The 25,912-nt window shown below is 40.7% G+C and overlaps 14 non-coding genes and 3 pseudogenes across 14 annotated transcripts; all 17 read left to right on the plus strand.

Moving 5' to 3' along the window:
- Window positions 1–363: 363 nt before the first annotated feature.
- Window positions 364–482, plus strand: LOC140868770 (5S ribosomal RNA). Its single transcript, XR_012146171.1, has one exon. It is a non-coding gene; the product is annotated as a 5S ribosomal RNA (ribosomal RNA).
- Window positions 483–881: 399 nt separating this feature from the next.
- LOC140868651 (5S ribosomal RNA) lies at window positions 882–1,000 on the plus strand. The gene has a single exon (XR_012146058.1). It is a non-coding gene; the product is annotated as a 5S ribosomal RNA (ribosomal RNA).
- Window positions 1,001–1,398: 398 nt separating this feature from the next.
- LOC140868875 (5S ribosomal RNA) lies at window positions 1,399–1,517 on the plus strand. The gene has a single exon (XR_012146274.1). It is a non-coding gene; the product is annotated as a 5S ribosomal RNA (ribosomal RNA).
- A 348-nt stretch (window positions 1,518–1,865) lies between these two features.
- LOC140868131 (5S ribosomal RNA) lies at window positions 1,866–1,984 on the plus strand. The gene has a single exon (XR_012145563.1). It is a non-coding gene; the product is annotated as a 5S ribosomal RNA (ribosomal RNA).
- A 349-nt stretch (window positions 1,985–2,333) lies between these two features.
- On the plus strand, window positions 2,334–2,452 carry LOC140869184 (5S ribosomal RNA). The gene has a single exon (XR_012146572.1). It is a non-coding gene; the product is annotated as a 5S ribosomal RNA (ribosomal RNA).
- A 399-nt stretch (window positions 2,453–2,851) lies between these two features.
- On the plus strand, window positions 2,852–2,970 carry LOC140869154 (5S ribosomal RNA). Its single transcript, XR_012146543.1, has one exon. It is a non-coding gene; the product is annotated as a 5S ribosomal RNA (ribosomal RNA).
- Window positions 2,971–3,321: 351 nt separating this feature from the next.
- On the plus strand, window positions 3,322–3,440 carry LOC140869410 (5S ribosomal RNA; annotated as a pseudogene).
- Window positions 3,441–3,788: 348 nt separating this feature from the next.
- Window positions 3,789–3,907, plus strand: LOC140868135 (5S ribosomal RNA). Its single transcript, XR_012145567.1, has one exon. It is a non-coding gene; the product is annotated as a 5S ribosomal RNA (ribosomal RNA).
- Window positions 3,908–4,304: 397 nt separating this feature from the next.
- LOC140869803 (5S ribosomal RNA) lies at window positions 4,305–4,422 on the plus strand (annotated as a pseudogene).
- Window positions 4,423–5,281: 859 nt separating this feature from the next.
- On the plus strand, window positions 5,282–5,400 carry LOC140868384 (5S ribosomal RNA). The gene has a single exon (XR_012145804.1). It is a non-coding gene; the product is annotated as a 5S ribosomal RNA (ribosomal RNA).
- Window positions 5,401–5,800: 400 nt separating this feature from the next.
- Window positions 5,801–5,919, plus strand: LOC140870368 (5S ribosomal RNA). Its single transcript, XR_012147332.1, has one exon. It is a non-coding gene; the product is annotated as a 5S ribosomal RNA (ribosomal RNA).
- Window positions 5,920–6,319: 400 nt separating this feature from the next.
- Window positions 6,320–6,438, plus strand: LOC140868953 (5S ribosomal RNA). The gene has a single exon (XR_012146349.1). It is a non-coding gene; the product is annotated as a 5S ribosomal RNA (ribosomal RNA).
- Window positions 6,439–6,788: 350 nt separating this feature from the next.
- Window positions 6,789–6,907, plus strand: LOC140869390 (5S ribosomal RNA). The gene has a single exon (XR_012146770.1). It is a non-coding gene; the product is annotated as a 5S ribosomal RNA (ribosomal RNA).
- A 327-nt stretch (window positions 6,908–7,234) lies between these two features.
- LOC140870515 (5S ribosomal RNA) lies at window positions 7,235–7,353 on the plus strand. The gene has a single exon (XR_012147473.1). It is a non-coding gene; the product is annotated as a 5S ribosomal RNA (ribosomal RNA).
- Window positions 7,354–7,754: 401 nt separating this feature from the next.
- LOC140868582 (5S ribosomal RNA) lies at window positions 7,755–7,873 on the plus strand. Its single transcript, XR_012145992.1, has one exon. It is a non-coding gene; the product is annotated as a 5S ribosomal RNA (ribosomal RNA).
- A 397-nt stretch (window positions 7,874–8,270) lies between these two features.
- LOC140869503 (5S ribosomal RNA) lies at window positions 8,271–8,389 on the plus strand (annotated as a pseudogene).
- Window positions 8,390–8,736: 347 nt separating this feature from the next.
- On the plus strand, window positions 8,737–8,855 carry LOC140869345 (5S ribosomal RNA). The gene has a single exon (XR_012146724.1). It is a non-coding gene; the product is annotated as a 5S ribosomal RNA (ribosomal RNA).
- The last annotated feature ends 17,057 nt before the right edge of the window (window positions 8,856–25,912 follow it).

Here is a 25,912-nt window from a genome sequence, read left to right on the forward strand (position 1 = left end):
CTCCGATTCCACACCGTCCTATTCCCGACTTTTTCAGTCCAATCCGCGGATAGAAAAGATGCAATAGACTGAATCACACGACGTGCACGTGCCATCTAGGTGACGACGGCCGCTTCGGTAGGTCCCAGCGCGCCGTTCGGGAAAAATGACCCGAAAGACCATCTTCGGGTTGGAATTTGAGCGTCTTCATCTCTTAGACCGAGATGCGCGCTGTTGGTATCGAGACGAGCTTCGCATGAGCAGGCTGAATCTCCCGTAACCCTCAGCCGATCGAAAGTTATGTCCGTTTGAAAGTGCAGCGCAGCGCCTGTTCCTCCGATCCACAATTCAAGAGACAAAATAATAAAGAATTCATTCACTGTTGGGTGCGATCATACCAGCACTAATGCATCGGATCCCATCAGAACTCCAAAGTTAAGCATGCTTGGGCGAGAGCAGTACTAGGATTGGTGACTCCCTGGGAAGTTTTCGTGTTGCACCTCTTTTTCATTAATTTCTTTTTTTATTACTCATACTTCTTGTTCTTTCGATTATTCGCCGTCCTATTCCCGACTCTTACAGTCCAATCATCGGATAGAAAAGATGCAATAAACTGAATCACACGAAGTGGACGTGCAATCTGGGTGACGCGGGCCGCTTCGGTGGGTCCCAGCACGCCCTACGGGAAAAACAACCCAAAAGACCATTGATGGGTTGGAATTGTGCGTCTTCGTCTCTTAGACCAAGATGCGCGCTATAGGTATCGAAATGAGCTTAGCGTGAGCAGGCTGATGCTCCCGTAACATTCAGTCAATCGAAAGTTACGTCCGTTTGAAAGTGCAGCGCCTGTTCCTCCGATCCGAAATTCGAGAGACAAAATAATAAAGAATTCATTCACTGTTGGGTGCGATCATACAAGCACTAATGCATCGGATCCCATCAGAACTCCGAAGTTAAGCATGCTTGGGCGAGAGCAGTACTAGGATTGGTGACCTCCTGGGAAGTCCTCGTGTTGCACCCTTTTTTCATTAATTTCTTTTTATTATTTGTACTTCTTGTTCCTCCGATTCCTCGCTGTCCTATTCCCGACTCTTTCAATCCAATTCGCGGATATTAAAGATGCAATAGACTGAATTACACACCGTGGACGTGAGATCTGGGTGACGCGGGTCGCTTCGGTGGGACCCAGGGCGCCCTACGGGAAAAACAACCCGAAAGACCATATCTGGGTTGGAATTTGTGTGTCTCCGTCTCTTAGACCGAGATGCGCGCTGTAGATATCGAGACGAGCTTCGCGTGAGCAGGCTGAAGCTCCCGTAACTCTCAGGCGATCGAAAGTTATGTGCATTTGAAAGTGCATCGCCTGTTCCTCCAATCTGCAATTCGAGACACAAAACAAAAAATAATTCATTCACTGTTGGGTGCGACCATACCAGCACTAAAGCATCGGATCCTATCAGAACTCCGAAGTTAAGCATGCTTGAGCGAGAGCAGTACTAGGATGGGTGACCCCCAGGGAAGTCCTCGTGTTGTATCCCTTTTTCATTAATTTCTTTTTATTACTCGTACTTCTTGTTCCTCCAATTCCTGGCCGTCCTATTCCCGACTCTTTCAGTCCAATCCGCGGATAGAAAATATGCAATAGACTGAATCACACAACGTGGACGTGCGATCTGGGTGACGCGGGCTGCTTTGGTGGGTCCTAGCGTGCCCTACGGGAAAAACGACCCAAAAAACCATCTCCGGGTTGGAATTTGAGCGTCTCCGTCTCTTAGACTGAGATGCCCAATGTAGGTATCTTGACGAGCTTCGCGTTTGAAAGTGCAGCGCCTGTTCCTTCGTTCCGCAATTCGAGAGACAAAACAATAAAGAATTCATTCACTATTGGGTGCGATCATACCAGCACTAATGCATCGGATCCCATCAGAACTCCGAAGTTAAGCGGGCTTGGGTGAGAGCAGTACTAGGATAGGTGACCCCCTGGGAAGTCCTCGTGTTGCACCCCTTTTTCATTAATTTCTTTTTTTATTACTCGTACTTCTTGTTCCTTCGATTCCTCGCCGTCCTATTCCTGACTCTTTCAGTCCAATCCTTACATATAAAAGATGCAATAGACTGAATCACACAACGTGGACGTTTGATCTGGGTAACGTGGGCTCTTCAGTGGTATTCAGCGCGCCCTACAGGAAAAATGACCCAAAAGACCATCTCCGGGTTGGAATTTAAGCATCTCCATCTCTTAGATTGAGATGCACTTTGTACGTATCGAGACGAGCTTCGTGTTTGAAAGTGCAGCACCTGTTCCTCAGATCCGCAATTCGAGAGACAAAACAATAAAGAATTCATTCATTATTGGGTGCGATCCTACCAGCTCTAATGCATCGGATCCCATTAGAACTCCGAAGTTAAGCGGGCTTGTGCGAGAGAAGTACTAAGATGGGTGACTCCCTGGGAAGTCCTCGTGTTTCACCCCTTTTTCATTAATTTTTTTTTTATTAATCGTACTTCATGTTCCTCCGATTCCTTGCCGTCATATTCCCGACTCTTTTAGTCCAATCCGCTGATAGAAAAGATGCAACAGACTGAATCACACGACGTGGACGTGCAATTTGGGTGACGCAGGCCGCTTCGGTGGTTCTCAGCGCGCCCTAAGGGAAAAACGACCCAAAAGACCTTCTCCATGTTGGAATTTGTGCGTCTCCATCTCTTACACCAAGATGCGCGCTATAGATATCGAGACGAGCTTCGCGTGAGCAGGTTGAAGCTCCTGTAACTCTCAGCCGATTGAAAGTTATGTCCGTTTGAAAGTTCAGCGCCTGTTCCTCCGATCCGCAATTCGAGAGACAAAACAACAAAGAATTCATTCACTATTGGGTGTGATCATACCAGCACTAATGCACCGGATCCCATCAGAACTCCGAAGTTAGGCGTGCTTGGGCGAGAGCAGTACTAGGATGGGTGACCCCTTGGGAAGTCCTCGTGTTGCACCCCTTTTTTCATTAATTTATTTTTTTATTACTTGTACTTCATTTTCCTCCGATTCCTCGTCGTCCTATTCCCGACTCTTTCAGTCTAATCCGCGGATAGAAAATATGCAATAGACTGAATCACACGATGTGGACGTGCGATCTGGGTGACGCGGGCCGCTTTGGTGAATCCTAGCGAGACCTACAGGAAAAACGACCCGAAAGACCATCTCCGGGTTAAAATTTCAGCGTCTCCGTCTCTTATACTGAGATGTGCGTTGTAGGTATCGACACAAGCTTCGCATTTGAAAGTGCAGCGCCTGTTCCTCCGATCCCCAATTCGAGAAAAAAAACAATAAAGAATTCATTCATTGTTGGGTGCGATCATAACAGCACTAATGCATTCGATCCCATCAGGACTCTGAAGTTAAGCGTGCTTGGACGAGAGCACTACTAGGATGGGTGACCCCCAGGGAAGTCCTCGTGTTGCACCCCTTTTTCATTAATTTTTTTTTATTATTCGTACTTCTTGTTCCTCCGATTCCTCGTCGTCCTATTCCCGACTCTTTCAATCTAATCCGCGGATAGAAAAGATGCAATATACTGAATCACACAACGTGGACATGCGATCTGGGTGACGCGGGCCACTTCGGTGGGTCCCAGCGCGCCCTACGGGAAAAACGACCCAAAAAACCATCTTCGGGTTGGAATTCGAGTGTCTTCGTCTCTTAGACTGAGATGCGCGTTGTAGGTATCGAGACGAGCTTTGCGTTTGAAAGTGCAGCACCTGTTCCTTCGTTTCGCAATTCGAGAGACAAAACAATAAAGAATTCATTCCCTGTTGGGTGCGATCATACCAGCACTAATGCATCGGATCCCATCAGAACTCTGAAGTTAAGCGGGCTTGGGCGAGAGCAGTACTAGGATAGGTGACCCCCTGGGAAGTCCTCGTGTTGCACCCTTTTTTCATTAATTTCTTTTTATTATTCGTACTTCTTGTTCCTCCGATTCCTCGCTGTCCTATTCCCGACTCTTTCAATCCAATTCGCGGATATTAAAATGCAATAGACTGAATCACACAACGTGGACGTGAGATCTGGGTGACGCGGGTCGCTTCGGTGGGACCCAGGGCGCCCTACGGGAAAAACAACCCGAAATACCATCTTCGGGTTGGAATTTGTACGTCTCCGTCTCTTAGACCAAGAATCGTGCTATAGGTATCGAGACGAGCTTCGCGTGAGCAGGCTGAAGCTCCCATAACTCTCAGGCAATCAAAAGTTAAGTCCGTTTGAAAGTGCAGCGCCTGTTCTTCCGATCCGCAATTCGAGAGACAAAACAATAAAGAATTCATTCATTGTTGGGTTCAATCATCCCAGACTAATGCACCGGATCTCATCATAACACTGAAGCTAAGCGTGCTTGGGCGAGAGTAGTATTAGGATGGGTGACCCTCTGGGAAGTCCTCGAGTTGCACTCCTTTTTAATTAATTTCTTTTTTTATTACTCGTACTTCTTGTTCCTCCGATTCCTCGCCGTCCTATTCACGACTCTTACATTCCAATACTCGGATAGAAAAGATGCGATAGAATGAATCATATGACGTGGACGTGCGATCTGAGTGACGCGGGCCGCTTTGGTGGGTCCCTGCGCGCACTACGGGAAAAGCGACCCGAAAACCATCTTCGGGTTGGAATTTGTGCGTCTCCGTCTCTTACACCGAGATGGGCGCTGTAGGTATCGAGACAAGATTCGCGTGAGCAGGCTGAAGCTCCCGTAACTCTCAACCGATCAAAAGTTATGTGCGTTTGAAAGTGCAGCGCCTGTTCCTCAGATCCGCAATTTGAGAGACAAAACAAGAAAGAATTCATTCACTGTTGGGTGCGATCATAACAGCACTAATGCACTAGATTCCATTGGAAAGTCCTCGTGTTGCACCCCTTTTTCATTAATTTCTTTTTTTATTACTCGTACTTCTTGTTTCTCCGATTCCTCGCCATCATATTCCCAACTCTTTCAGTCCAATCGATGGATAGAAAAGATGCAATAGACTGAATCACACAACGTGGACGTGCAATCTGGGTGACGCAGGCCACTTCGGTGGGTCCCAGGGCCCTACAGGAAAAATGACCCGAAATACCATCTCCGTGTTGGAATTTGTGCGTCTCCATCTCTTAGACTGAGATGCGCACTATAGGTATCAATACGAGCTTCGCGTGAGCAGGCTGAAGCTCCAGTAACTCTCAGCCGATCGAAAGTTTTGTCTGTTTGAAAGTAAAACGCATGTTCCTCCGATCCGCAATTTGAGAGACAAAACAATAAAAAATTCATTCACTGTTGGGTGCGATCATACCAGCACTAATGAACCGGATCCCATCAGAACTCCAAAGTTAAGCGTGCTTGGGCGAGAGCAGTACTAAGATTGGTGACCCCTTGGGAAGTCCTCGTGTTGCACCCATTTTTCAGTAATTTCTTTTTTTATTACTCGTATTTCTTGTTCCTCCGATTCCTCGCCGTCCTATTCCCGACTCTTTCAGTACAATCCGCAGATAGAAAAGATGCAATAGACAGAATCACATGATGTGGACGGGCGATTTGGGTGACACGGGCTGCTTCGGTGGGTCCCAGTGGGCCCTATGGGAAAAACGACCAAAAATACCATCTCCGGGTTGGAATTTGCGCGTCTTTGTCTCTTTGACCGAGATGCACACTATAGTTATCGAGACGAGCTTAGCGTGAGCAGGTTGAAGCTCCCATAATTCTCAGCCGATCGAAAGTTTTGTCCGTTTGAAAGTGCAGCGCCTGTTCCTCCGATCCTCAATTCGAGAGACAAAACAACAAAGAATTCATTCACTGTTGGGTTCAATCATACCAGCACTAATGCACCGGATCCCATCAGAACTCCGAAGTTAAGCGTGCTTGGGCGAGAGCAGTACTAGGATGGATGACCCCCTGAGAAGTCCTCGTGTTGCACCCCTTTTTCATTAATTTCTTTTTTTATTACTCATACATCTTGTTCCTCCGATTCCTCTCCATCCTATTCCCAACTCTTACAGTCCAATCCTCGGATAGAAAAGATGCAAGAGACTGAATCACACTACGTGTACGTATGGTCTAGGTGACGCATGCCGCTTCGGTGGGTCCCAGCACGCCCTAGGGGAAAAACAACACGAAAAACCATCTTCAGGTTGGAATTTGAGCGTCTCCGTCACTTTGACCGAGATGAGCACAGTAGGTATCGAGACGAGCTTTGCGTGAGCAGGCTGAAGCTCCGGTAACTATCAGTCGATCGAAAGTTATGTCCATTTGAAAGTGCAGTGCCTGTTCCTTTGATCCGAAATTCGAGAGACAAAACAATAAAGAATTCATTCACTATTGGGTTCGATCATACCAGCACTAATTCACCGGATCTTATCAAAACTCCGAAGCCAAGAGTGCTTGGGCGAGAGAAGTACTAGGATGGGTGACCCCCTGGGAAGTCCTCGTGTTGCACCCCTTTTTCATTAATTTCTTTTTTTATTACTCGTACTTCTTGTTCTTCATATTTCTCGCCGTCCTATTCCCGACTCTTTCAGTCCAATCCGCGGATAGAAAAGATGCAATAGACTGAATCACACAACGTGGACATGCGATCTAGGTGACGCGGGCCGCTTCGGTGGGTCCCAGCACGTCCTATGGGAAAAACGACCCAAAAGACCATCTCCGGGTTGGAATTTGAGCGTCTCCGTCTCTTAGACTGAGATGCGCATTGTAGGTATCAAGACGAGCTTTGCGTTTGAAAGTGCAGCGCCTGTTCCTCCGATCCGCAATTCGAGAGACAAAACAACAAAGAATTAATTCACTGTTTGGTGCGATTATACCAGCACTAATGCACCGGATCCCATCATAGCTTCGAAGTTAAGCGTGCTTGGGCAAGAGCAGTCCTAGGATGGGTGACCCCCTGGGAAGTCCTCGTGTTGCATCCCTTTTTCATTAATTTCTTTTTTTATTACTCGTACTTCTTGTTCCTTCGATTCCTCGCCTTCCTATTCCCGACTCTTACAGTCTAATCCTCGGATAGAGGCGCTCCCTATGGGAAAAAGACACGAAAGACCATATCCGGGTTGGAATTTGAATGTCTCCATCTCTTAGACCGAGTTGCGCGCTGTAGGTATCAAGACGAGCTTTGCATGGATAGGCTGAAGCTCTCGTAACTCTCAGCCGATCGAAAATTATGTCTGTTTGAAAGTGCAGTGCATGTTCCTCCGATCCGCAATTCGAGAGACAAAACAACAAAAAATTCATTCACTGTTGGGTGCGATCATACCAGCAATAATGCACTGGATCCCATCAGAACTCTTAAGTTAAGCGTGCTTGGGCGAGACCAGTACTAGGATGGGTGACCCCCTGGGAAGTTCTCGTGTTGCACCCCTTTTTCATTAATTTCTTTTTTTTTATTACTAGTACTTCTTGTTTCTCCGATTTCTCGCCGTCCTATTCCTGACTCTTTCAGTCCAATCCGCGGATAGAAAAGATGGAATAGACTGAATCACACGAAGTGGACGTGCGATCTGGGTGAAGCGGGCCGCTACTGTGGGTCCCAGCCCCCCTACGGGAAAAACAACCCAAAAGACCATCTCCGGGTTGGAATTTGTGAGTCTCTGTCTCTCAGAACGAGATGCGCGCTATAGGTATCAAGACGAGCTTCGCATGAGCAGGTTCAAGCTCCCGTAACTCTCTGCCGATCGAAAGTTATGTCCGTTTGAAAGTGCAGCGCCTGTTCCTCCGATCCGCAATTCGAGAAACAAAACAACAAAAAATTCATTCACTGTTGGGTGCGATCATACCAGCACTAATGCACCCGATCCCATCAGAACTCCGAAGTTAAGCGTGCTTGGATGAGAGCAGTGCTAGGATGGGTGACCCCTTGGGAAGTCCTTGTGTTGCACCCCTTTTTCATTAATTTCTTTTTTTATTACTCGTACTTCTTGTTTCTCCAATTCCTCGTCGTCCTATTCCCGACTCTTTTAGTCCAATCCGCAGATAGAAAAGATGCAATAGACCGAATCACACAACGTGGACGTGCGATCTGGGTGACGCGGGCTGCTTGGATGGGTCCCAGCGCGCTCTACGGAAAAATGACCCGAAAGACCATCTCCGGCTTGGAATTTTAGCGTCTGCGTCTCTTAGACCGAGATGCGCTGTAGGTGTCGAGAGGAGCTTCGCGTGAGCAGGCTGAAGCTTCCGTAACTCTCAGCCGATCGAAAGTTTTGTTCGTTTGAAAGTGCAGCGCCTGTTCCTCCGATCCGCAGTTCAAGAGACAAAACAACAAAGAATTCATTCACTGTTGGGTGCGATCATACCAGCACAAATGCATCGGATCCCATCAGAACTCCTAAGTTGAGCGTGCTTGGGCGATAGCAGTACTAGGATGGGTGATCCCTTGGGAAGTCCTCGTGTTACATCCCTTTTTCATTAATTTTTTTTATTACTCGTACTTCTTGTTCCTCCGATTACGCGCCGTCCTATTCCTGACTCTTTCAGTCCAATCCGCGGATAGAAAAGATGCAATAGACCGAATCACACGATGTGGACGTGCGATCTGGGTGACGCGGGCCGCTTCGGTGGGTCCTAGAACGCCCTACGGGAAAAATGACTCGAAAAAACATCTCCTGGTTGGAATTTTAGCGTCTCCGTCTCTAAGACTGAGATGCGCATTGTAGGTATCGAGACGAGCTTCCCGTTTGAAAGTTCAGCGCCAGGTCCTCCGTTCCGCAATTCGAGAGACAAAACAATAAAGAATTCATTCACTGTTGGATGCGATCATAACAACACTAATGCATCGGATCCCATTAGAATTCCGAAGTTAAGCATGCTTGGGCGAGAGAAGTACTAGGATGTGTGAACCCCTGGGAAGTCCTCGTGTTGCACCCCTTTTTCATTAATTTCTTTTTTTATTACTCGTACTTCTTGTTCCTCCGATTCCTCGCCGTCCTATTCCTGACTCTTTCAGTCCAATCCGCGGATAGAAAAGATGCAATAGACTAAATCACACAACGTGGACGTGCGATCTGGGTGACGCGGACCGCTTTGGTGGGTCCCAGCGCACCCTACGGGAAAAACAATCCGAAAGACCATCTCCTGGTTGGAATTTGTTCGTCTCCGTCTCTTAGACCGAGATGCACGTGATAAGTTTATTTTATACACTTAATTTATATATGATTTTAATTATTAAATATTTGTTTCGAGTAGATTTATGGGGGTGTTTTGTTGTTTTTGTGTTTGTAGGTAATTATGGAGATTATGTGGAGAAAAGAAGAAAATTGTGTGAGAAAAGAATAAAAGAAAGGAAAAAGAAATGCTGTAGAAGAAAAGAAAAGAAGAGAAATGTTATTGGGCTTTAACATTGGGCTTGTTGTTAGCGCTAGTTTAAGCGCTAAACAGAGAAATGAAGAAGAGAAATCGCGCAGAGTCTTGTGAAGGCGAGAAAGTGTATTCCAGAGAGTTATGCGTGCCCTCCTGGGATTGTGAAGCGCCCGCCCATCGCTGTTTAGTGTTTTAATTGGGAAGGAAACTTTTATATTTTATGGGCTTTTTATTGGGCTTTTGTGCACCGTATAAAAGGAAATTTAAGTCTCAGAATTAAGGGAAAGCCGCACAATTCACACGTACACATATCAAAGAGAATTGATCGTGATTTTCTGGGAGAGAATTCTGGAGTTTAACTGAAGAACGAAGAAGGAGATCGATCGACCGGACACGGAGTCGACGACGGATTTGTTTTCTTTTTCTTTTATTTATTTAATTCTGAATATATTTAAATTTTTGAACATGTTTATTTTTATTCATAATTTTATTATGAACTAATTTTTTAGAGTCTAGAGGTCGGATGAAACCTGGTGTAGACACTTTCATGAATTTTTGATTTTATTGAATTTAGTTTCTTCTAGATTAATTGTTTTTTTCTAGAATTGATTGTATTTTCAATTACTTGATCAATAATTTATTTGTTATATTTATTTGAAATCTGGCACTCGGGAGAGGAGATTTTGAATAGAACCAATAGAAAATACACTGTTAATTATTTATATTGCTCCGGAGAGTGTATAATTTTAACAGAGCTTTTAAAAAGAACATTGATTTGTGATAGACTAATGTAAGTAGATTCTTAATAGGGATATTGGAATTAAGTTGTATTTGATAAAAATTATTTGTTGCTCGGGAGAGGGAAATAATAAACTTAAGTGTTCTTGGCTATTAATTTACTGGAATTCAAGAAGATTAATTAATTAGAATTGATTGTTGTTGAAACCAGGTGAAATCTATACCTCTAGACCAATTTTCTCTGATTGATTATTTTTGAAAGTTGTGTGTGTGCTATAAAATCATCTGCTTATTTTTATTTTTAGGCAAATCTCTCAAATATTGATTTTCTAGATAAAGTTTGGACTATTTTAATTACAAGCACTGAATATTTTGATTTTACTCCCTGTGGGATCGATACTTGATTTTATCACTATATTAAAACTTGACACTCGTACTCTTGCAAGTAATTTTCACAAGAAGTTTTTGGCGCCGTTGCCGGGGAGTAAATTTTGATTATTTTTTTAGTCTTGTTACCAATTAGTCTAGATTTTAATTTAGAGTTTTTTTTTATTTTAAGTTACTAATTGATTTTTTCTTATTTTTAATTGCAGTCTATGCGACGATCTCAAAGTACGAATTCATTACTTTTTGATTCGGAGATCGAGCGCACTGCACGTGCTTTAAGAAGAGCTAGAGGAGAAGAAATTGAAAGAATGGATGAATAAGAAGCACAACAAGCTCCCTTGGTGCCAATCAGAGATCACTTCAGGCCGACGATCCAGGCTCACTATTCTGGAATCGCTCGAGGAACTATCAATGCCAACAATTTTGAGCTAAAACATGCTTTGATCAACATGGTTCAACAGAACCAATTTAATGGGAGCACCACTGCTGATCCTCACCTATACCTACGCACCTTCTTGGAGATAACCGATACGATAAAAATTAATGGTGTATCTGAGGATATTATACGCTTACGCTTGTTTCCGTTTTCTCTCAGGGATCAAGCAAGGAGTTGGTTGCAATCACTGCCGCTAGGAAGCATCACTACTTGGGAGGGGATGCAGAAACATTTCATGCAAAATATTTTCCACCTGCTAAATCCACCCAACTGAAGATTGAAATCAGCACATTCAGGCAGATGGAGTCTGAACAGCTCTACAAGGCATGGGAAAGGTACAAAGAATTACTTAGACTTTGTCCTAACCACAATTTTGCAGATTGGGAGCAGATCAAGTGGTTTTACAATAGACTGAATGTGCCAACGAGGAAGAATGTGGATTCTGCGGTTGGAGGTACTATATTTGCAAAGTACCATGTCCAGGCCTATGATATGTTGGAGCAGATGACGATCAGCAGTTTTCAATGGTCATCTGAGCGTATGGGAGTCAAGAAGCCAGCTGGAGTGTATGCAGTGGATCCTCTCACATCCATCACCGCTCAACTATCTGCACTGACTACACAGGTAGCTTTTTTGAATAAGATTAATGTTGCAGATTCAACTGGAGTTGAAGGATCACATACCCCAGATGAAGTTAATTATATCAATCCTAATGGCTACCAAGGTTATGGAGCTTACAGAGGTAATCCTGTCTCTAATACTTATCACCCTAGTATGCGTAATCATGAAAAATTTTCTTATGCTAACAATAACAATGTGTTGAATCCTCCTCTGGGATACAACACAATTAAGGGGGAGGGTAAGCCTTCTTTGGAGGACGTTGTTAGTACCTTTGTGAAGGAATCAGGTAAGAGGATGGCAAGAACTGAGTCTCTCCTTGACAGCTTGGAGACTCACATGGCCAACATGGGTGCTGTATTACAATCCATGGAGACTAGCATTGGGCAGTTGACGAATGCCTTGAAGGATAACAACAGAGGGAAGTTTCCAAGAAATAATGAAGTAAATCCGAAGGAACAGTGCAATGCTATCATGTTGAGGAGTGGAAAGCAAGTAGATAGAGAAGAAAGCCAGCCATCTGAAAGGACTGAGAAAGTTATAGTTGAAGAGAAGGATGTCGAGAAGAAGGAGCCTGAACCTGAGCAGAAACCGAAGTACAAGCCTCCACTGCCATATCCGCAGAGGTTCAAGAAGAAAGCTTTACATGAGCAATTCTCCAAATTCTTGGAGATTTTCAAGAAGATTCATATCAACATCCCCTTTGCTGATGCCTTGGAGCAAATGCCAAATTATGCGAAGTTCATCAAGGAGGTGATGTCCATGAAAAAGAGGCTGCTAGAGAACGAGGTGGTGAGTATAATTGAAGAATGTAGTGCCGTGATACAAAAGAAGATGACACAAAAGCTTAAGGATCCAGGGAGTTTTACTATTCCTTGTTCTATTGGTGGTTCTCATTTTACGACTGCACTTTGTGATTTAGGGGCCATTATTAATTTAATATCATTATCTATTTACAGGGCATTGAAGTTGGGAGAGATGCAATCGACTATGATTTCATTACAGTTGGCGGATAGAAGCATCACATATCCACTTGGAATTGTTGAAGATGTTCTAGTCAAGGTGGATAAATTCATCTTCCAAACGGATTTTGTGATCTTGGACATTGAAGTGGATAATGGTGCTCGAAATTTTCGGAAGACCATTTTTGGCTACGGCGGATGCAAGAATTGAAGTGAAGAAGGGTGAATTGTCGATGGGTGTGGAGTGCGAACGAATGATTTTTAAATTATTCAGGAAGACACCCAATCCACTCATCGAGGAATTATGCTTGATTAAGCCGGTTGAGAAGCTGGAAGCACCGAATTTACCAACAAAAAAGGCCGCGAAAAAGAAAGCAAAATTTAAACGGCGATTCGTGGAATTTATTTGGCATGTGAAAGAGAAAGGGAAGACCTACGATCGGTGGAAGTCGGGCTGACGACTCGAAACCAAGCGCTTTTTGGGAGGCAACCCAAATATATATTTTTTTTTATTTATTTTCTATTTTTATTCAATTTATGCTTTAATTTTATTTTTGTTAATTAGTTAATTTATGATTTTTTTGAATGTGCTATGACAAATTTTGGAGGCCTAATATTACAAAATTTTCAATTTTTTAGGATTTCTGGCAGCAGCTTATGCGCGCTCGCTGAAATTTTAGGGCGCCCGCGTAGCTTCTTCGGGCCCTTGAAAGCCTAAGTGCGCAGAATCTCGCGCAATCGCGCATGTCATCCGCGCCTCTTTAAGCGCAAACAAAGGATCCCAACTACGCAGCATCTCGCGCAATCGCGCATGTTGTTTGCACACGTTCAAGCGCAAACGAGTTTCCCATCTGCGCAACAAAAGGAGCAAACGCGCAACTCAGTTGCGCAATCCCAACGCAAACAAGACTCCAAGTGCGCCTCCTCTAGCGCAATCGCGCATCTGTACAGCACTCTACATATAAATCCTTCACAGATTTATTAACGCAATACAGGTTTCTTCACGAAGTCTCAGTCTCTCAAACTCTTATGTCCGCTCACCATTTGGATTGAGTCACTCTTCCAATCAACCAAGAAACAACAAAATTGTGTGGAATTTCATCTTCGACACGAGCCAACTTCCCAAATTTCATCTATGCTTCTTGCTAAATCCACAATCGCACAGAAACAGGGGGTTCGTCGAGGGTTTGTGCAAATTTCTTGAATCGGTAATAAGCTACATTTTTTCTCTCAAATTTGATCCGTGTTGAATCAATTGTGATTGGAGGCAGGTTGTTTTGTATTTATTGCAGTAATGAGAATGGTTGATGTCGTGTAATTTAATAGCATTGAAGTCGTGCATGCCAACTATTTGATGAATTGTCTGGGATATGGTTGTGCTTGAACGTTGTTGTGCCGTGTGTTTGAGACTTTGATAATTCAATCGGCTATTGCTATTGATTTGTCTTGAATTGTTGAGTTACAATGCCGCCAAAAACTAAGGGCAAGGGAGCACTGTCTTCTGCATCTGCTGCCCCATATGATCACCATCGTTTTTGGAATGCCACAGCCGAATCCTATTATGTTGATTTGACGGAGAAGGGAATGCAGAAAGAAAGAGGGATGAACCAGAGAGAGCTTGATGCTCCAGCATTAAGCAAGAAGAAGAGGATGGGAAACGTTTGTTAAGAGTCCGTCGGAGGCCGTTATATCTTTGGTTTGTGAGTTTTACGCTAATCTAATGATCAAAGATGTTAATTTCAAGGTTAGAGTTAGAGGTAAAATGTTGGCGTGAGTACAATTAATAATCTCTATGACATGCCAAATATTGAAGATGATGAGTACCAGGCACTCGAAAATGATCAATTTCCTGATGATCTTGTACTTCAGACTTTGTGTCATGAGGGGGCGGAATGGAAGAAAAATGGAAGGCAAGAACCTATTACAATTCCATCTATTTTTCTTCGACGAGAAACGTATAATTGACATGAGTTTGTGGCTTCCAGGATGTTGCCATCTGGGCATACATCAAATGTGACAAAGGCTAAGGCTACTCTTGTTTACTGCATTGTGACGGGAAAACCTGTTGATGCTGGGAGAGTGATTCAAGATTCTATCATTGCTGCTGTTAGGGGATCCTCAACTATCAATATACCCCATTCCTCTTTGATTACAGAACTTTTCCAGAGAGCCGGTGTTGTATGGGATGATACTGAGCAGCTTCTTGAGATACGGGGTCCTATAAAAATTACTGGTGCATTAAAACGAGATAAGAAGAAGAATGCGGCCAGTACTTCTGAACAGTCCGTTGAACCACCGCAGCCCTCTGAGTCACTACCATATTTTGAGCCAGCACCTTCCCATTTGGAAGGACCTATGTCACTACCGTCGCATCCGGCCACTAAGTATTCTACTCCTGATGATTCTAATGCCGTGCTTGCTCAGATGAAGAAGCAGTGGAAGATGATGCAAGAGAATATGACATATATGCATGACTTCACTGCCGCTCTCGCTCAAAATTATCCTCCCACAGTTGTGCCTTATTCACCTTCTCCACAGTGGTCACCTGATGATGATGCTGCTGCTGCTGCACCTTCTTTCCATGGAAATGATGATGATAATGCCGAGTCCTGATGCTCGGCATCGAAGGTATGAGTCCCTTGTTCTTTTTCTTATTTTTAATTATTAGGGACAATGATTAGGGGGGGGGGGGGGGGTAAATCAGTGTTTGATTTAGTGTTTGATTTGGTTGGTTGATAGTTGTTTCGTTGAATTGTATTGTGCTTCATAGATAAAATTTTTTGTTGAGTTTAGGAGTTTTAGTTGAGTTGAGTTGAATTGAGAAGAAGTCGAGAAAGAATTGGAAGCATGGCTGATGAAAAAAAATTTTTTGTGCTATAACTAAAATCCATGACTGTCCACCTATCTGACAAATATTTTTGAAAAAATGGAACCAATTGAATGAATAATTTTTTTATATACTCTGTGATTAATACTTGAATCTGATTTTTGAAACATACAAACATAGATATGATTGAGGCATTTTTTGGATTTTTTTGGGCCTGATTTTCATTGAATTTATTTATCTTTAGTTGTCCATTTGAGCCTACACGTTTATGAGTACAATGAGGTACAAAAATCTGAAATTGTTGTTGAAAATTATCGTTAACTACTGATGATTAGTTTTTCTGCACTGATTGAGATTTGTATGAATTAATTGTGGATTGAGAAATGTCTAGAACTAGTTCGGACACTCTTCAAGGTGCAATACGGGAAGAACTGTGATTAGGAATGATTTAGGCGATTTTTCTGAATTCGTTTGAGCCTTTCAAGCAACCTATTAATATATTTTATCCTTAGTACCTTGTTTGAGCTTATTGAAAATCGAATGGCATGCATGTAAACGTGTGATTAAACCTCCATTCGTCATTGTTCAAGGTCCTACATTGACTACATGAATAGCCTAAACACTATTTCCTACCTTTAAGGGAGTAATTTGAATGCTAAAATGTTTTAAGCTCCTAGTTGATAATTGTGAAAAATGGAATGGTGTGGTGGATGAATTGAAAAGAAAAAAGGAGTAGAAAAAAAAAGAGTTGAAAAAAAAATGGTTCAAAAGAGTTGTGAAAGAAGTTGTGAATAAATTGAAAAATCATTGAAAGTGAAGAAAAATAAGTGTGAAATTGTGAATGAAGGGAGTTGAAGTTATATTGAGCATAAATATAAATTACTCCTTATTTTGAATTCTTAATCCTTCATTTGTAGCCATGAGCCAGACCTTACATTATAAGCTAATTAAGTCCTATTGACCGAGTCACAGTTTCCCAATATAATAGTGGAGAAGAGTTGCGAGAATTTAGCCTATAGACTGTAGATTGATACTTTAATGATTATGAATTTTTATCGAAATACGCACACACTAGTATTCTTTGCATTTACCTATTTGTGATTGTTTTTTTATAGATATCCTGTATTTGATCCTATGCTACCTTGAGAAGTCCTCATGATCTCTGAATGTTTGAATTGAACTTGGATAAGGGTGTTTTGAAACGTGAGTTGCGGAGATTGTAAGTTTATACGGTTATTTTGTTATGATTGAAACTTTCAAGTGTTAGTAGGTTGGATGGGATTGGATTGGAATTTTTGAAATTATTGCTGAGGCCATTGCTCCATAATATTTCTTGACTATTCTTGTTGGTTTGATAGAATGAGTTTTTGGAAGTTATTGTTTTAATAGTTTTGCATGGGACTAGCAAAAGTCTAAGTTTGGGAGTATTTGATAAGTGTATTTTATACACTTAATTTATATATGATTTTAATTATTAAATATTTGTTTCGAGCTGATTTATGTAGGTGTTTTGTTATTTTTGTGTTCGTAGGGAATTATGGAGATTTGGTGGAGAAAAGAAGAAAATTGTGTGAGAAAAGAATAAAAGAAAGGAAAAAGAAACGCTGTAGAAGAAAAGAAAAGAAGAGAAATGTTATTGGGCTTTAACATTGGGCTTGTTGTTAGCGCTAGTTTAAGCGCTAAACAGATAAATGAAGAAGAGCAATGGCGCATTGTCTTGTGAAGGCGAGAAAGTGGATTCCAGAGAGTTATGAGCGCCCGCCTGGGATTGTGAAGCGCCCTCCCGTCGCTGTTTAGTGTTTTAATCGGGAAGGAAACTTTTATATTTTATGGGCTTTTTATTGGGCTTTTGTTCACGGTATAAAAGGAAATTTAAGTCTGAGAATTAAGGAAAAGCCGCACAATTCACACGTACACATATCAGAGAGAATTGATCGTGATTTTTTGGGAGAGAATTCTAGAGTTTAACTGAAGAACGAAGAAGGAGATCGATCGACCGAACACGGAGTCGACGACGAATTTGTTTTCTTTATCTTTTATTTATTTAATTCTGAATATGTTTAGATTTTTGAACAAGTTTTTTTTTATTCAGAATTTTATTATGAACTAATTTTTTAGAGTCTAGAGGTCGGATGGAACCTTGTGTAGACACTTTTATGAATTTTTTATTTTATTGAATTGAGTTTCTTCTAAATTAATTGTTTTTTCTAGAATTGATTGTCTTTTCAATTACTTGATCAATAATTGATTTGTTATATTTATTTGAAATATGGCACTCGGGAGATGAGATTTTGAATAGGACCAATAGAAAATACACTGTTAATTATTTATATTGCTCGGGAGAGTATATAATTTTAACAGAGCTTTTAAAAAGAACATTTCTTTTTGATAGATCGCTGCAAGTAGATTCTTAATAGGGATATTGGAATTGAATTGTAGTTGATAAAAATTATTTTTTGCTCGGGAGAGGGAAATAATAAACTTAAGTGTTCTTGGTTTTAATTTACTGGAATTCATGAAGATTAATTAATTAGGATTGATTGTTGTTGAAACCAGGTAAAATCTATACCTCTAGACCAATTTTCTCTGATTGATTATTTCAGAAAGTTGTGTGTGTGCTATAAAATCATCTGCTTATTTTTATTTTTAGGTAAATCTCTCAAATATTGATTTTCTAGATAAAGTTTGGACTATTTTAATTACAAGCACTGAATATTTTCATTTTAGTCCCTGTGGAATCGATACTTGATTTTATCACTATATTAAAACTTGACACTCGTACGCTTGCGAGTAATTTTCACAACAAGTTTTTGGCACCTTTGCCGGGGAGTAAATTTTGATTAATTTTTTAGTCTTGTTACCAATTAGTCTAGATTTTAATTTAGAGTTTTTTTATTTTATTTTAAGTTACTAATTGATTTCTTCTTATTTTTAATTGTAGTCTATGCCACGATCTCAAAGTGCGAATTCATTACTTTTTGATCCGGAGATCGAGCGCACTGCATGTGCTTTAAGAAGAGCTAGAATAGAAGAAATTGAAAGAATGGCTGAAGAAGAAGCACAACAAGCTTTCTTGGTGCCAATCAGAGATCACTTCAGGCCGACGATCCAGGCTCACTATTCTGGAATCGCTCGAGGAACTATCAATGCCAACAATTTTGAGCTAAAACCTGCTTTGATCAACATGGTTCAACAGAACCAATTTAATGGGAGCACCACTGCTGATCCTCACCTACACCTACGCACCTTCTTGGAGATAACCGATATGGTAAAATTTAATGGTGTATCTAAGGATATTATACGCTTACGCTTGTTTTTGTTTTCCCTCAGGGATCAAGCAAGGAGTTGGTTGCAATCACTACCTCTAGGAATCATCACTACTTGGGAGGGGATGACAGAAAAATTTCTTGCAAAATATTTTCCACCTGCCAAATCCACCCAACTGAAGATTGAAATCAGCACATTCAGGCAGATGGAGTCTGAACAGCTCTACGAGGCGTGGGAAAGGTACAAAGAATTACTTAGACATTTTCCTAACCACAATTTTGCAGATTGGGAGCAGATCGAGTGGTTTTACAACGGACTGAATGAGCCTACGGGGATGAATGTGGATTCTGCGGCTGGAGGTACTATATTTGCAAAGGACCATGTCCAGGACGATGATATGTTTGAGCAGATGACGATCAACAGTTTTCAATGGCCATCTGAGCTTATGAAAGTCAAGAAGCCAGCTGGAGTGTATGCAGTGGATCCTCTCACATCCATAACCGCTCAACTATCTGCACTGACTACACAGGTACCTTCTTTGAATAAGATTAATGTCGCAGATTCAACTCGAGTTGAAGGATCACATACCCCAGAGGAAGTTAATTATATCAATCCTAATGGCTACCGAGGTTATGGAGCATACAGAGGTAATCCTGTCTCTAATACTTATCACCCTAGTATGCGTAATCATGAAAATTTTTCTTATGCTAACAATAACAATGTGTTGAATCCTCCTCCGGGATACAATAGAATTAAGGGTGAGGGTAAGCCTTCTTTGGACGGCGTTGTTAGTACCTTTGTGCAGGAATCAGGTAAGAGGATGGAGAGAACTGAGTCTCGCCTTGACAGCTTGGAGACGCACATGGCCAACATGGGTGCTGTATTACAATCCATGGAGACTAGCATTGGGCAGTTGGCGAATGCCTTGAAGGATAACAACAGAGGGCAGTTTCCAAGAAACACTGAAGTAAATCCGAAGGAACAGTGCAATGCTATCATGTTGAGGAGTGGAAAGCAAGTAGATAGAGAAGAAAGCCAGCCATCTGCAAGGACTTAGAAAGCTGTAGTAGAAGAGAAGGAAGTCGAGAAGAAGGAGCCTGAACCTGAGCAGAAACCGATGTACAAGCCTCCACTGCCATATCCGCAGAGGTTCAAGAAGAAAGCTTTAGATGAGCAGTTCTCCAAATTCTTGGAGATTTTCAAGAAGATTCGTATCAACATCCCCTTTGCTGATGCTTTGGAGCAAATGCCAAATTATGCGAAGTTCATCGAGGAGGTGATGTCCAAGAAAAAGAGGCTGCTAGAGAACGAGGTGGTGAGTCTAATTGAAGAATGTAGTGCCGTGATACAAAATAAGATGACACAAAAGCTTAAGGATCCAAGGAGTTTTACTATTCCTTTTTCTATTGGTGGTTCTCATTTTACGACTGCACTTTGTAATTTAGGGGACATTATTAATTTAATACCATTATCTATTTACAGGGCCTTGAAGTTGGGAGAGATGCAATCGACTATGATTTCATTGCAGTTGGCGGATAGAAGCATCACATATCCACTTGGAATTGTTGAAGATGTTCTAGCCAAGGTGGATAAATTCATCTTCCCAGCGGATTTTGAGATCTTGGACATTGAAGTGGATAATGGTGCTCCACTGATTTTCGGAAGACCATTTTTGGATACGGCGGATGCAAGAATTGAAGTAAAGAAGGGTGAATTGCCGATGGGTGTGGAGTGCGAACGAATGATTTTTAAATTATTCAGGAAGACACCCAATCCACCCATCGAGGAATTATGCTTGATTAAGCCGGTTGAGAAGCTGGAAGCACCGAATTTACCAACGAAAAAGGCCGCAAAAAAGAAAGCAAAATTTAAACAGCGATTCGTGGAATTTATTTGGCGTGTGAAAGAGAAAGGGAAGACCTAAGATCGGTGAAAGTCGGTCTGACGACTCTAAACCAAGCACTTTTTGGGAGGCAACCCAAATTTTTTATTTTTTTTTATTTATTTTCTATTTTTATTCAATTTATGCTTTAATTTTATTTTTGTTAATTAGTTAATTTATGATTTTTTTTGAATGTGCTATCACAACTTTTGGAGGCCTAATATTACAAAATTTTCTATTTTTTAGGATTTCTGGCAGCAGCTTATGCGCGCTCGCTCACAATTTTAGGGCGCCCGCGTAGCTTCTTCGGGCCCTTGAAAGCCTAAGTGCGCAGCATCTCGCGCAATCGCGCATGTTGTTTGCGCACGTTCAAGCGCAAACGAGTTTCCCATCCGCGCAACAAAAGGCGCAAACGCGCAACTCATTTGCGCAATCCCAACGCAAACAAGACTCCAAGTGCGCCTCCTCTAGCGCAATCGCGCATCTGCACAACACTCTACATATAAATCCTTCAAAGATTTATTAACGCAATACAGGCTTGTTCACGGAGTCTCAGTCTCTCAAACTCTTATGTCCGCTCACCATTTGGATTGAGTCACTCTTCCAATCAACCAAGCAACAACAAAATTGTGTGGAATTTGATCTTCGACACGAGCCAACTTCCTAGATTTCATCTACGCTTCTTGCTAAATCCACAATCGCACAGAAACAGGGGGTTCGTCTAGGGTTTGTGCAAATTTCTTGAATCGGTAATAAGATACATTTTTTCTCTCAAATTTGATTCGTGTTGAATCAATTGTGATTGGAGGCAGGTTGTTTTGTATGTATTGCAGTAATGAGAATGGTTGATGCCATGTAATTTAATAGCATTGAAGTCGTGCATGCCAACTGTTTTGATGAATTGTCTGGGATATGGTTGTGCTTGAATGTTGCTGTGCCGTGTGTTTGAGACTTTGATAATTCAATCGGCTATTGCTATTGATTTGTGTTGAATTGTTGAGTTACAATGCCGCCAAAAACTAAGGGCAAGGGAGCACTGTCTTCAGCATCTGCTGCCCATATGATCGCCATCGTTTTTGGAATGCCACAGCCAAATCCTATTATGTTGATTTGACGGAGAAGGGAATGCAGAAAGAAAGAGGAATGAGCCAGAGAGAGCTTGATGCTTCGGCATTAATTGAAGCAAGAAGAAGGGGATGGGAAACGTTTGTTAAGAGTCCGTCGGAGGCCGTTATATCTTTGGTTTGTGAATTTTAATCTAATCTAATGATCAAAGATGTTAATTTTAAGGTTAGAGTTAGGGGTAAAATGGAGGCGTTTGATAGGATTACAATTAATAATCTCTATGACATGCCAAATATTGAAGATGATGAGTACCAGGCACTCGAAAACGATCTATTTCCCGATGATCTTGTACTTCAGACTTTGTGTCATGAGGGGGCGGAATGGAAGAAAAATGCAAGGCAAGAACCTGTTACAATTCCATCTATTTTTCTTCGACGAAAAGCGAATAATTAGCATGAGTTTGTGGCTGCCAGGATTTTGCCATCTGGGCATACATCAAATGTGGCAAAGACTAAGGCTACTCTTGTTTACTGCATTGTGATGGGAAAATCGGTTGATGCTGGGAGAGTGATTCAAGATTCTATCATTGCTGCTGTTAGGGGATCCTCAACTATCAATATACCCCATTACTCTTTGATTAAAAAACTTTGCCAGAGAGCCGGTGTTGTATGGGATGATACTGAGCAGCTTCTTGAGATACGGGGTCCTATAAAAATTACTGGTGAATTAAAACGAGATAAGAAGAAGAATGTGGCAAGTACTTCTGAATAGTCCGTTGAACCACCGCAACCCTCTGAGTCACTTCCACATTTTGAGGCAACACCTTCCCATTTGGAAGGACCTATGTCACTACCGTCGCATCCGGCCACTGAGTATTCTACTCCTGATGATTCTAAAGCCGTGCTTGCTCAGATGAAGAAGCAGTGGAAGATGATGTGAAAGCATATGACATATATGCATGACTTCACTGCCGCTCTCGCTCAGAATTATCCTCCCACAGTTATGCCTTATCCACCTCCTCCACAGTGGTCACCTGATGATGCTGCTACTGCTGCACCTTCTTTCCATGGAGATTATGATGATGACGTCGAGTCCTGATGCTCGGTATCAAAGGTATGAGTCCCTTGTTCTTTTTCTTATTTTTAATCATTAGGGACAATGATTACATTAAGTTTGGGGGGCTAAATCAGTGTTTGATTTAGTGTTTGATTTGGTTGGTTGATAGTTGTTTCGTTGAATTGTATTGTGCTTCATAGATAAAAATTTTTGTTGAGTTTAGGAGTGTTAGTTGAGTTGAGTTGAATTGAATTGAAAAGAATTCGAGAAAGAATTGGAAGCATGGATGATGAAAGAAAATTTTTTGTGCTATAACTGAAATCCATGACTGTCCACCTATCTGACAAATATTTTTGAAAAAATGGAACCAATTGAATGAAAATTTTTTTATATACTCTGTGATTAATAGTTGAATCTGATTTTTGAAACATACAAACATAGATATGATTGAGGCATTTTTTAGATTTTTTTGGGCCTGATTTTCATTGAATTTATTTATCTTTAGTTGCCCATTTGAGCCTACACGTTTATGAGTACAATGAGGTACAAAAATCTGAAATTGTTGTTGAAAATCATCGTTTACTGCTGATGATTAGTTTTTCTGCACTGATTGAGATTTTTATGAATTAATTGTGGATTGAGACGTGTCTAGAACTAGTTCGGACACTCTTCAAGTCGCAATACGGGCAGGACTGTGATTAGGAATGATTTAGCCGATTTTTTTTAATTCGTTTGAGCCTTTCAAGCTACCTATTAATATATTTTTTTCTTAGTACCTTGTTTGAGCTTATTGAAAATCGAATGACATGCGTGTAAACGTGTGATTAAACCCCCATTCGTCATTGTTCAAGGTCGTACATTGACTACCTGAATAGCCTAAACACTATTTCCTACCTTTAAGGGAGTAATTTGAATGCTAAAATGTTTTATGCTCCTAGTTGATATTTGTGAAAAATGGAATGGTTTGGTGGATGAATTGAAAAGAAAAGGGAGTAGAAAAAAAAAGAGTTGAAAAAAAAATGGTTGAAAAGAGTTGTGAAAGAAGTTGTGAAAAAATTGAAAAATCATTGAAAGGGAAGAAAAATATGTGTAAAATTGTGAATGAAGGGAGTTGAAGTTAGATTACGCATAAATATAAATTACTCCTTATTTTGAATTCTTAATCCTTCGTTTGTAGCCATGAGTCAGGCCTTACATTATAAGCTGATTAAGTCCTATTGACTGAGTCACAGTTGCCCAATATACTAGTAGAGAAGAGTTGAGAGAATTTAGCCTATGGACTGTTGATTGATACTTTTAATGATTATGATTTTTTATCGAAACACGCACACACTAGTATTGTTTGCATTTATCTATTTGTGAGTGTTTTTTATAGATATCATGTATTTGATCCTATGCTACCTTGAAAAATCCTCATGATCTCTGAATGTTTGAATTGAACTTGGATAAGGGTGTTTTGAAACGTGAGTTGCGGAGATTGTAAGTTTATGCGGTTATTTTGTTATGATTGAAACTTTCAAGTGTTAGTAGGTTGGATGGGATTGGATTGGAATTTTTGAAATTATTGCTGAGGTCATTGCTCCATAATATTTCTTGACTATTCTTGGTAGTTTGATAGAATGAGTTTTTGGAAGTTATTGTTTTAATAGTTTTGCTCGGGACTAGCAAAAGTCTAAGTTTGAGAGTATTTGATAAGTGTATTTTATACACTTAATTTATATATGATTTTAATTATTAAATATTTATTTCGAGCAGATTTATGTGGGTGTTTTGTTGTTTTTGTGTTCGTAGGAAATTATGGAGATTTGGTGGAGAAAAGAGGAAAATTGTGTGAGAAAAGAATAAAAGAAAAGAAAAAGAAACGCTGTAGAAGAAAATAAAAGAAGAGAAATGTTATTGGGCTTTAACATTGGGCTTGTTGTTAGCGCTAGTTTAAGCGCTAAACAGAGAAATGAAGAAGAGCAATCGCGCAGTGTCTTGTGAAGGCGAGAAAGTGGATTCCAGAGAGTTATGCGCGCCCGCCAGGGATTGTGAAGCGCCCGCCCGTCGCTGTTTAGTGTTTTAATCGGGAAGGAAATTTTTTTATTTTATGGGCTTTTTATTGGGCTTTTGTGCACCGTATAAAAGGAAATTTAAGTCTGAGAATTAAGCGAAAGCCGCACAATTCACACGTACACATGTCAGAGAGAATTGATCGTGATTTTCTGGGAGAGAATTCTGGAGTTTAACTGAAGAATGAAGACGGAGATCGATCGACCGGATTTGTTTTCTTTATCTTTTATTTATTTAATTCTGAATATGTTTAGATTTTTGAACATGTTTTGTTTTATTCAGAATTTTATTATGAACTAATTTTTTATAGTCTAGAGGACGGATGGAACCTGGTGTAGACACTTTCATGAATTTTTTATTTTATTGAATTGAGTTTCTTTTAGATTAATTTTTTTTTCTAGAATTGATTGTCTTTTCAATTACTTGATCAATAATTGATTTGTTATATTTATTTGAAATCTGGCACTCGGGAGAGGAGATTTTGAATAGGACCAATAGAAAATACACTGTTAATTATTTATATTGCTCGGGAGAGTGTATAATTTTAACAGAGCTTTTAAAAAGAACATTGCTTTGTGATAGATCACTACAAGTAGATTCTTAATAGGGATATTGGAATTGAATTGTAGTTGATAAAAATTATTTGTTGCTCGGGAGAGGAAAATAATAAACTTAAGTGTTCTTGGCTATTAATTTACTGAAATTCATGAAGATTAATTAATTAGGATTGATTGTTGTTGAAACCAGGTGAAATCTATACCTCTAGACCAATTTTCTCTGATTGATTATTTCTAAAAGTTGTGTGCGTGCTATAAAATCATCTGCTTATTTTATTTTTAGGTAAATCTCTCAAATATTGATTTTCTAGATAAAGTTTGGACTATTTTAATTACAAGCACTGAATATTTTTATTTTACTCCTTGTGGGATCGATACTTGATTTTATCACTATATTAAAACTTGACACTCGTACGCATGCGAGTAATTTTCACAACAAGTTTTTGGCGCCGTTGCCGGGGAGTAAATTTTGATTATTTTTTTAGTCTTGTTACCAATTAGTCTAGATTTTAATTTAGAGTTTTTTTTTATTTTATTTTAAGTTACTAATTGATTTCTTCTTATTTTTAATTGTTGTCTATGCGACGATCTCAAATTGTGAATTCATTACTTTTTGATCCAGAGATCGAGCGCACTGCACGTGCTTTAAAAAGAGCTAGAAGAGAAGAAATTGAAAGAATGGCTGAAGAAGAAGCACAACAAGCTCCCTTGGTGCCAATCAGATATCACTCTCTGGCTCACTATTCTGGAATCGCTCGAGGATCTATCAATGCCAACA

This window comes from Henckelia pumila, chromosome 4 (assembly GCF_033568475.1).
Source record: "Henckelia pumila isolate YLH828 chromosome 4, ASM3356847v2, whole genome shotgun sequence".
NCBI classification, from domain to species: Eukaryota; Viridiplantae; Streptophyta; class Magnoliopsida; order Lamiales; family Gesneriaceae; genus Henckelia; species Henckelia pumila.